The sequence below is a fragment of the Haliotis rubra genome, unplaced genomic scaffold (genome assembly GCF_003918875.1).
Source record: "Haliotis rubra isolate DU_JTF1 unplaced genomic scaffold, ASM391887v1 Scf1, whole genome shotgun sequence".
Taxonomy (NCBI): domain Eukaryota; kingdom Metazoa; phylum Mollusca; class Gastropoda; order Lepetellida; family Haliotidae; genus Haliotis; species Haliotis rubra.
In genome coordinates this window covers 6,517,711-6,530,319 of record NW_025764891.1, presented here as the reverse complement: position 1 = coordinate 6,530,319, position 12,609 = coordinate 6,517,711, and the positions used below count along the sequence as shown (strand labels likewise).

The window sequence follows — 12,609 nt, the reverse complement described above, 5'->3', positions numbered from 1 at the left end:
ACTATCATGGCGAGAGACACCAGAAATGAGCTTCACATTTTGTACCCATGTGGGGAATTGAACCTGGGTCTTCAGCATGACAAGTGAATGCTTTAACCACTTTAACCAGATCTCTGTTTTTTAGTTACAAATGTTTCCCCTACCAGGGGTCACATGCTTATCTAATAGGCTAAACAGAGCCATGTGAACAAATCCCAATGATCTCGGCAGTCGAAGTGATCAGTCTAATTTCGAATTCTGACATTTTTCCACACATATTGTCTTGCTTGTCACTACAGAAGTCCACTAAGAAGTTAAATTGTACAAACTTCCTAACTTTGAAAGTTCTAATGTCAGTGAAATAAAGGTGAACAGGTAATCAATGCACTTTACCAGCATAGCATCTCTATCATCTTGACATTTATAGTCATGAAAAATCTTGAGTATTCTTCATATAATATATAATTGATGAAAATTCTACACATTCCAAACCTACCGTAAATAGCTAATGTTAACACGTTAAGTATCAAACTGGAAAAAAACTATCTCTGCTGTTTTCTAAGAGCATACAAATCTACAACTGAAAGGATATATAGACAACATACAATGAACATACATCTTTGAAAATGATATATAGAGAAATAAATAACTTCATTTCATTTGAAAGTGAGCTAGCAGAACATGAACCTGAGGAAATCTAGATGTGTTTCATTTAAAGCAATTGCATTACAGAAAGGGTTGGATGGAAATGAAACAAATGTGGTTGTGTAACTGTGAGACTGATTAATTGAAACATTTTCCTCATTTCAGCAGCTTCATCCATGTCTACAACTTTCATATCAACAAAAGGCATGTGAGAGGTTGTCTTGACTGACTGACTGAGTTTGGTTTTACGCCTCTTTTAGCAATATTCCAGCAACATCACGGCGGGGGACACCAGAAATGGGCTTCACACATTGTACCCATGTGGGGATTCGAACCCGGGTCTTCGGCGTGATGAGCCAACGCTTTAACTACTAGGCTACCCCACCGCCCCGTGGTTGTCTTGGATGCGTCTCTTGGACAAATCAGAAACCTATGATTGTGAGTTTGAATTCCGATTTACCATGATTATGTTTCCAGGATTTCAGTGCCATACCGTATTTCACCAAACTGGAAAACATCTGAGACCTGTGTTATGTCAGACTGTGAGTGAGTGAGTTTAGTTTTACGCTGCACTCAGCAATATTCCAGCTATATGGCGGCGGTCTGTAAATAATCGGATCTGGACCACACAATCCAGGGATCAACAGCATGAAAATCGATCTATGCAATTGGGATACAATGACATGTGTCAACCCAGTCAGCGAGTCTGATCACCTGATCCCGTTTATCGCCTCTTACGACAAGCATGGGTTACTGAAGATCAGTTCTAACCTGGATCTTCACTGGTCATGTGAGACTGTCCTCTGATATGAAGATGACATGCCTGGACATATCCAGAGAATCGTTCAAGGTGGTGCTAAACTCTCCTCTCTCACTTCCATCAACTACCATCTTGAATACAGTGTGAACCCAAGCATAATGCACAGCTCCCTCTAGAGAGGTCATTATTTCTTAAAAACAATTTCGAGTATTATGCACAGAAAAAAAACTCTGATCCCTTCAGCAAACTAAGGTGTGAACAAAAACATAATTTTAAATTTAGTGAATAAAATATTGAAATTTGAGATGAAACATCACAATATACGGAATTACCATTTAAATTACATCTTCAGTTCTGCCAGGCATTGTTTTATTCATATAGAATTCCATTTTGAATACAATCTGTGGTGTTTGTAGTGATGATGTCATTGACCAGATTAAAACACTTTGAGGTCATAAGGTCATGAGACCAACATATTTAATGCTATTCTTATGTTTTTTTATGAAATATAGTGAATGAATCTTGTTTCATTTCTGACCATAATGAAGTATATGTCTTTGTCAAATTAATACTCAATGGATGCATAAACTTAGTAATTGGAAAAAAGACCACCTAATGAACTTGCTTTTAGCATAACATACATCAATGGGGTCACCTAGTCTTCATCGATACAAGTACTCAATAAGTCCCCTAAATTAATCCCAAATTGTTTCATCATTGACCGAAACTTGGCAATGGCAATGTCATTACAAACACAATAGTGTTTGACCCAAACTAATCCATTTATCTTCGGCACTTAACACTTACAACATTGTATTGCATTGCATCATATGTTCCGAATAACAGCTTACTAAATTGAACTTCCATCCAATCAGAACCATGCACTACTAAAATATTGATGGACCATATTGTATTTCATATACACTTGGACAAGCTAATGCAACCGCTCCTGACAAGCCTATTATACTGAGTAACCTTATTGTCAATCTTTACAAAACTACTAACAAAATGTATTTTGTCGTTTATTCTTTGAGAGTTGTCTATTTTCTGCCCTATTATTTCATTGTCAATATAATCAATCCGCCATTTGAGACTTGGCATATGTACCCTGTGTATGGGATTTGAATGACAACAAAATGGCCGCTGAATGAGCGTGCAGAACATTTCCACATGGCTGACCTTCAAATAAACAAAAGCATTATAAATTGCAGTAGACCATCTAGTGCATGTAATTTCATTTGATATTTATTGTCATTTCTGAATATATAGCATGAAATATACAAGCGTCAGTTTCATTCAAGTGCATGCTGTCTGTCATGACATAGGACAGAAGTATTGATTTATGTAACAATTGAAAGCATTGATAATAGGATGAAGATCCAGTGTGTATCAATTTGTATATACAATATGCTTTAATGCTTTCTGCATTTATTGAGTTATTTCAGTTGTAATGACCGATATTGTTCTCAGAATGCAATTGACACTAATGTTACTGTCACTGTTCATGATGTATATATCATGTTTATTGACTTGTAAATTGAAGTTTTCAAAATGTTAACAGCTGATCTAGTTCACATGGTATGAAATTGATGATAGATACTTATTGAGCAATTTCAGTTGTCTTAATGGATAACCTATTTTCATATTGCAGTGTATATTTAAAAAAATATTTACTTCTCGCTTGACAGAGAATATATCAACTTGTAATTTGATTCTGCAACATTTTGTTAATGGTTCATGTATTTCACTTGGAAAGAAATTGATAAAAGATGCACTTATCTTTTAGTAGTAGATATTTTGATGGCTTCTGTATTTGACAGTGTCTCCTCCTCCATGGTGGAATGGATGGAGCATCTTCCCAGAAGTGTTCCAAAAATGGTAAGCATGTTCTGCCCAACTCATACCACCCACCAATCACATAACTGGCGTGAAAAGATACGATACTAACGATCATTTAGATCAATATTAGTGACTGAATTTGAATATTGGTATTGTATGTTGATAACTGATTGATTTCAGTTGGGATGAAATGGACAACCAATCCCATTGATAGCCGTGTTCTGTACATATGAACAAAGCAATTTGTCATGTCCTTTATCACTGACATATGCAACGTAGATATCAAAGAAACAATGAGCATAATGGTTTCACCCGATGACATTGTCGAAGTCAGCTCTGGGATGTTCTCCGGATATGTAAATAGCGCTGATGAAATAAACATGATGGATAAAGTGTCGTAGGGTGCTGTATAATTACTGGTGGAAGTCAGTTACGTGGGCTCAATCACATGTCAAATTGTCAGTCCTGTGTTCTAGGTTACTTGTTCATGGACAGATCAGTAGCAATGAAATTGACAAGCCGACATGGAGCACCTCTCTCAAAGATTAGAGGGTGCTTCACTTGCTCTTCTTGTTGTACGAGACTGTAAACACAATTTGACAAAAAAGAACCTTTTTCCACAATGGTCATTTATTACAGGACATGAGAATTAATTAGAAAATTTGATTTTTTAATTTGGAGGTTGTGGTGTAGAAATGTAGGCATACCAACAAAAAAGCTTCATATGAATTGCTTTCATCCAAGTCCATAGATTCCATTAACAGTTTGTGAAAAAAATATTTGTAAAAAATAAAATAGGTATCATCCGTTTTTTATCTGATGAAATTCAAATACTTTTTGAGAGAGGTCTAAACATGGAGTTTTCTCTAAAAGATATACTTTTGTTTAAACGTGATGCATAAAATATCACCAGTATTCTCAAAGAGGAATTTAATTATTTTCTCCAGAGATACTATTCCTTTACAACTATGACCTACATTTTATGTTACATACCCATAGATCATTCTTCTGGAAAACAAGATGGGTTTTTTTTACATCTCACTCACTTTTTAAGTCACGTTTCTGAAGGATAGTTTGAACAACATATATCACTTTGGCTGATTTTTCACCTTGTTTTTTATTTCGCTTTTAAGAATGTTCTCTACATGTTTAAATCAATAGGATATCCACATGCGTAATCGTGTTTTTGTTATTATATATGGGAGAGAAGTATTACTGCCAGGTCAAGGACATCTCAGTATCATTTTATTTATTATAACCTTCAACTTCAGCATGTGTGGGTGTGGGGTGTGGGTGTGCGTGCGTGGCGTGCGTGCGTGTGTGTGTGCATGTGCATGTGCATATGTGCGTCAGAACATCTGGTAAATTTTGCTAAAATCTGTGGAAGTTTAATCCATGAAACAAAGCAATAAATTGGTCTTGTCTGAATGACTGAAGGAATCTTACCTGTTGTTCAGGATTCTGACATCTGAAGGTTGAGAATGACCCTATCCCAGAAGATCCACTTGTATTGTGTGCCTCTTTGTCCTCGTCAAACGTGAAACTGACTTCTTTTCGTCCATTCTTCTTTTTCATTTCAGCATCCTCATTTTCATTGGAGTCACGTGACACTGAGGAAAAACTGTCCCTCTTCTTCTCATCAAACATTTTCTCATCTTCCCCTTTCAGGACCACTACTTGTGTTCTCTGGCGATCTTTATCAATTCTCTTTATCATACAGATTGTTGTCAAAATGGCCAGTGTCAGAACCACTGTGACAGCAACTAAAATGATTACTATTAGCATGTTGTCATCGTTGGATGAATTTAATGATGCAGCCGTACCATTTGCTGTTACGACAATATTCAACTCAGTGTAGGCAGTTTTAGGGGGATTACCATTATCTTGAACTGCTATTATCAGTTGATGGCTGCCAGCATCAATGGGCAACATCGGACTGGAAACTTCGAGTTCACCGGTCATACGATTTATATGAAAAATGTTCCTGGAATTGCCTTCGGTAATTTTGTAATAGAGTCGACTGTATGTCATATCATCCGTATCATGGGCCCTTACTTGGGCGATGACGGAATGAATCTGTGTGTTGTATGGGACAGACACACTGTTATTTTGTTTACTGGGATACGTTATCATAGGTTTATGATCATTTGCATCCAGGATGAAGACTGAAACATTTGCAACATCTCGGAAACTTGGAACTTGACTATCCTGAACAATGACAGAAAAATTAAACATGTGTTGCTTCTCACGATCAAATTCCTTCAATGTTGTGATGATTCCATTCCAAGTGTCCACAGAAAAGAATTCTGACATCTGCGAATCTGGTGCCATTTTGTAGATGTACTCAGCATTTCGGTAATTGTCAGGATCATAAGCAGATACATTTCCTGCTTTGGTGCCAACAGGTTTGTGTTCTTGGACATAACAGAAGAAAACGGGTTTGGTAAAACGTGGAGGTTCGTCATTTTGATCAATGACGGTGATGGAAACAGCAGAAGATGATGACTTTGGACTTTGGCCATGATCTGTTGCGATGACATGGAAATGAAGCTCTGGGTACCGTTCCCGGTCTATGGATTTGATGGCTTTGATAATTCCTGTATCAGGAATGATGGAGAAGAATTTTTTCCAGGACTGTCCAGTGAGTAAGTCACACGCCCATTCTCTCCACCATCCCAATCATTGGCTGTTACCTGAAGAATTTCTTCCCCTACAGAGTTGTTCTCAATGATTGACCCACTGTAGGAATGACCACTAAAAACAGGTGCGTTATCATTCTCATCCATTACCGTAATGATGAAACTTGTTGAGTTCGACTTTGGAGGGTCTCCTTGGTCTTTACAAGTTATGGTGACCTTGTGAGTCGCAGCCGTTTCATGGTCAAGTCTTTGTGCCAGTACGACCTTGTATATATTCTGTAGGTTTTCATAAAACTTTTCTAGTGCGAAGTGATGATCATTGAGGCTACACATGACAAGACTGTTCATACCAACATCCGCATCCGACACTGACACATGAGCAATGAACTTGCCCGTCTCCATACCTTCAGAAATATGGCTAGCTTCAGGGGCGAGATTGATGCTGATGTGAGGGTAGTTGTCATTGACATCGAGGATGTTGATGATGACAGCAGCCAGAGAACTCAGCGTAGGATTCCCATGATCCTTTGCTTCCACCATGAACTGAAACTTAGTCTGAGTTTCATAATCTATTGGTCCATTTGCAAAAACAATACCCGTCCTCTCGTCAATTGCAAACGACTGCCGCACTGTCTGTGATACACGTTGACTGAAGTAGTATGATATCTTGCCATTATTTCCTGCGTCTTGATCTACTGCTGACACAACGACCACTGTGGAATTCTTGGGTTTGTTTTCCTGGATGCTGACATTGAACGTTGAGTCGAGGAAAGCGGGGCGGTTATCATTAACATCTGTGACTGTGATATTTATGATAGCTGAACCAGTTTTCTGTGGAATACCTCCATCCATTGCCTTGACCATCAACTGGAAAAAGTCACGTGTTTCTCTGTCCAGTCTATGTTTCACAATTATAGCAAGATCGGCACTTCCATCCAGATTTTTCACAACATCAAGACCAAACATGCCATTTCTTGGAATAAGCTGGTACTCTTGGACTGAGTTATTCTGACCCATGTCCTTGTCGATGGCACCACTGGCAAGGAGGCGATGATTGACAGGTACGGATTCAGGAACTGAGAGGTGAATAACTTTCTGCGGAAACATGGGAGTGTTGTCATTGATGTCGTCCACCACCATCTTGACCTGCATCAGCTTGTAAAGATCATAGTTGCCCCGTTTGGGATCACGAATATATACAGCAATTTCCAGCTTCATTTCGCACAATTTTTTAAATGAGCACACTTCTTCTCGATCAATGACTTCGGCAGTCCTTATTGTACTACTCTTCTCATCCATTTTAAATAGTTTCACATACGGATTTCCTTGAGTGAAAAAATTAAACTTCATTCTCTGAAATTCGGCTTCATCAATTGTTAGATATAACGTACTGTCTCGTGCGAGATTTCCAACAAACCATCCAATGTCTTGCTCCTCAGGAATATGATAAGTGATCACAGAATCCTGGGATCTACACAGCACAATTAAACACAACTGCAGGAACAAGACACACACACATTTGGAAACACATTTTGTCGCCATTTTCACAGTCATTCCTAGGATTTCAGTCTTGACAGATGGGATAACAATGAAAAGTTTGTCTCATGGGGCAAAAGATATCCTTCTCTTTATTCATAGGCAACCTGAAACATAAAACAACAGTAAGACAGATGCTTGAAATGTTTCAAAAGTAATACACTCTGATGGCAATGACATAAAATGGCAGTGATAGAGTGTCACAAAAGGGTCATTTCACAGATGAAGGAGCATCTCATTCTTTAATGTAAACTTTGCAACCTGCCTGTGAAAGTTCCATGGTGATTGACAGTCCTGAAGGCCTATTAGCAAGTGTTTGAGAACACCCAAAGCAGTAACACGAATCTCAAATAGAATGATTAACATTGTCTCCCATCGCAAGTCGTAGCCTCATCCATTAAACAGACAAATAAAGGGAGGCCCAATACACCATGATATGTTTTAACTGATTAAAACATAAAAAGGTGCGACAATATTTCCCAATATGGTGCTGATGACTTGTGAGAACCGAAGTTTTTCTGGAACTGCCCAACAGTAATCTAAGACTTGGTGCTCTTGTCATTAAAAGTTAATCCAGTGAGTGTCATTCCAATTTCTAGCCGACTGTGAATCGCCTGGCTTGATTCAGACAAAGCGTAAAATCAATCGACATTCTTGATCAATCGATAAAAAATTGACAAAGCAGTCAATAGAATTCTACCAGCTCTATGCACATTTCATCCAGTATTATAAGAAAACATTAATCTAATATTGAAAGAAATATGAAAGAAATCAATTCTGGAAGTTTTTACAAATTTTCCACCAAATTCATTTACAAAACACCATTGGAATATTACTACACAAAATTAGGAAACCACACTAATCAAAGAATAAAATGGTTAACTATGATATCATGGTGAGTGTATTTCAAAGCTGTTTTCAATTTTTTCTTCCTTCAAAAAATACCGCAATTCAGCCATATGACAAAAAAATGGTTGGTTTGCATTTTGCACAATAAACTGAGAGCCATGGTGGTATCACAGCGGGTGACAGGTAAAAAATACAAAGCTCAATAATATCCAATAAAATGAATAAAAACTTTCGATTGAAAATGAGATGATGATTGATGTCCTATCAATGTGTTTGACACATGAACTGTGTGATGAGTGATGACCACACAACTACTTCACACTCAAAAATTGCCGTCCAAATGCATCTGATCTTCCAAAAGACAGCTTAGCAAGTGCTTCCACATAACAAAAACTAATTGCCGATTGGATAGAAATGAGATATTGGTTATTTCTTGTACAATGGAATCCTGCCGGTAAAACTACTTGGCATTTCTTTACCTGTCCGAGAATTTTCTAATCAATTTTTTTCACTTGATGACTTTTGCAGTTCTATTCAAAGATGCTCCAATAAAACATGGTTGTGAAACTGTATGAATAGTTTTAGCCCTAACTGGATCATATTGCAATTATTTGAAACATTCATTTTCCATCTGAATAATAATCTGCTATTCGTTCAAGCAAGATTCTGCATTCCAAAGAGTTTCTTAAAAATAAGTCAGCTCTATTATAAAAATATGGTAACTTTAATTTGAACAGGTTCATAGCGTAAAATGTTTCAATTAAAACTTAATGTTCACATTTCTTCAAACATATAATCGACCGCCTCCGTGGTGTAGTGGTTAGAGCGTCCGCCTGGAGAGCGGAAGGTCGCGGGTTTGATCCCCAACAGCATCATACCAAAAGATGTTAAAATCTGGTACTTGTTGGTCCCTGCCTGGCGCTCGGCATTAATGGGTACAACAAGGACTGGTCGGCTCGGAGTCAGTATAATGTGTCTGAGTGGGGTATCCATGCTTCACTGCGGCATGGTATCTCAGTGGGCTAGCACTATAAAACCAGCTTAAGTCTGGGCTAGTACAAGCAGCCGCACATACACACACACGTGCATGCACGTCGTCATATGAGCGAAATATTCTCAAGCACGACGTTAAATCCAATTTCACCACACCTCACCTCAAAGATATAATCATAAAAACAAAACAAATTTAACACTACCAGAAATAACAAACTATATTCCACCCAGCAGCCTGTAAATGAAAATGAATATCTTGAAAATATTTATCGAGTTTGCTACAATCAGGCGGAATGCAGAAACCATTCTAATACATCATTGTGCTTGGTGTAACAGAAAAATGAACAACGCTAAAGGCATGGAGAATAAATACATGCTATTTCCCTCACCAGAAGAGAGCATGCATGATAATTATCCCAGAAAATCATTAAAATTATCCCATCACAAAACCAATATCTGCATGCATATATAAACACTGATGAAGAAATGCTCCGAGGAAAAGGTTGCTATTCTTCATCAGCTGACAGCGCAGTAAATGACCAGTGCCTGAACGTCATTAGTTAAAGTGTCTTTTGCTTCTTGAGAAAGCTGTTAGGAAGCTATGATCCATTTCCTTTGAAGTTTTTCACCATGCTGTCAATATATTAAGATTAGAGGAAATATGGAGTGGAAGATGATCAGCATTGTCAGTGCTGCAGTCAGTTTGATAAGCCTGGATGTACTGAAATGACAAGAATCATAAGATTTTGCACCAAATACAAAATTGCCTGAACAGTTCTCAGAAGAAATCAATGTGTGAAATCAGCAAAGGAAATTATTTGATAAACTTTGTGCATATATTCTTTCTACTAATACTTACACAGATGTTATTGATATTTTCAGTTACTGTGATAAAGGGACTGGCTCTAAATGATGGCACCAGATGTTAACTGACTTCAAATTAACATCACAAAACAGTCTTTTTACTGGTCCCATTAGTGAAACGGGCATGATTTTTATTGTAAGATAAACATGTACAGTCCCAGTTCTCACCACACTAATCAACACTCAAACAGGTCGTCTAATGAGCAAAATCTAATTTGTCTGGCTGTCAATTAACATCACAAAGCTTTGCTGTGTATTGAATAAACACCAGCACTCATCTATTTCTTTAAGTCTGATGAATAAAGAGAGTTTGGTAGTGTTTTGATAAGGACTATAAACACAGATTCTTGATTAAAGGGTTCATGAAATGTACGACCTTCCTGAAATGTACATGTGTGTATTTCAATCAACAGCATTGACAGATTAACCACCATCACCCACACTATGTTTATTCTTGTTTTCTACAGGAACCAGATCCTCAAAGGGAATCTCATTCCCTTTATTATGCCATAAAGAATGCAACTGTTTTGATACTGTATTAAATCCATTCAGCTTGTACTACTTATGTCTTCGTGACATAATGACGCTTCTAATTGAATTCGGCATGTGTCTGACTCGAATGACCTAATCAACATGAAAACCTCATATCAAATTATTAATCCAGGGTCTGTGAATTCTTGATTAGCTTTCCTACTGGGACAAAGACATTACTCAACCCTATGTTAGTAACACTTGACTGACAAAGATCAATATATACAGCTTGACAATAATTATAGTGCTTTTATATGACATCTGTGTTGTTTGAAAAACAGAACACATAATGTCTTTGGGATAAAAACACAATGGTTAAGTTTAGTGAGCATGAGAATTACGATGAGTGACTACAGTTAGTGCCACTGTAAACCTAATGAAAACTTTAACCAACTTTAAACATTTTTATTTAGAGGCAACTTATAAAGAGCCATGGGGACACTGTTTAAACAAAAGACAAAAAATTCATATTCTTTAGTACGCAACAAAAACATTGTCAATTATTTACAGACTCCATGGTACAATCAACATACAAGTAAAGGGGTTGTCGAACATTTTTTTTTTTTTTTTTTCAAATAACATGTAAACATGTAAAATTTTGTGAAAACAATTCAATTACTATCCTTGGAAATGTCTCCACATAAGATCCTATTTCGAAGCAGTTTCATCACTGTCTGGATGTTTTAGGAGCTCATCTTTACTGCTTCAGAGGGAGCTGTCAGACATTTACATCTCTGAACACAGACTCTGTCAAGGGCCACTGGATCTAAGGGAATTCTTTGCCAACGCAAGTAACTCGTATAACAAAAGTCTCCTTTTTTATCTATTCCCACCCAGTTGCTCTTGTCAAATAAAAAACATGAAAAACGCACTTGTAAATAACATGTTATTCAGCAGGGAAAAACTCCATCAAAACATGGTATGTGCATTTGTGTTGTTTTTTAACACTTTGAGGAGTTTAGATGGATTTGTGAAATTGTTTATTCATATATTCATATCTGTTGATGTTGCAATATCTGACACTGATGAGAAATTGTATCTCAGGCAGATAATATTAACACTTAACAATCAAATGATGAGTTGAACTTTATTAAACATTCAAGGTTACCATGACCAGGCTTGCACGTTGATAAACAGAAGCTAATGTACTGATCATTTACTCATAAAAGAACGAGAGGACTTAGGAATATGTTTGTCTGTTTTTCATAATATTACTACAGAATTCCAAATAGTTTGCTCATCAGGATGTTAGCAAATGTTATCAAATTTTATCAAAATTTAATTACCTGTCCATTTTGTCCATGTTTGTGTGAGTTCCTACATCTGTATGTTCCCACATGCAACTTACGCTCAAACACACAAAGTCTACTGATCATCCCATCCTATAAACTGAAATCCTTTGGATACCGATTGTTCTCTTACTCTGCACTGTGCTTTGGAACGCTCTCCCTTGTGCCATTAAAGCTCTGGCACAATTGACATTTTTACGTCCAGACTTAAAACCCACCTTTTCTCAGCATATTACTTATAATTTCAACTGTAAATACTCAGGTAAATATCCTGTGGCGCTTTGAGCATGCCTTCGGGTGTGGAATAGGAGCATTATAATTATGTATTTATTATTATAATTTGAATATATAAGGAACACAAATCATTTTCATAGTCATAAGAAGTATCTGCTTTAAGCAGAGTCTATTCCACAAATCCAAATGTATCATAAGCATGTGTTTATTAATCTCTATACAATAGTCATAATAACAATTAATCACTAAAAGTGTACCCACCTTCACTGGAAGCATGAGGCACAAAACACTATATATAGGACAACTTATTACACTTATTTGTAGAAATGCTCTTGATATATAAAAAAATAAGCAAAACATATGTCCTATGTAAACATTGTACATACCTCAGGAGTGTATTCCATACTGCTTCCTGTTTAGGAGTTTTTCCATCTCACATGTAACTGAAGTT

The 12,609-nt window shown here is 37.0% G+C and overlaps 1 pseudogene; it reads right to left on the bottom strand.

Annotated features, from left to right (window-relative positions):
• Positions 1-12,609, bottom strand: part of LOC124276086 — a 32,637-nt pseudogene extending 20,028 nt beyond the window's left edge.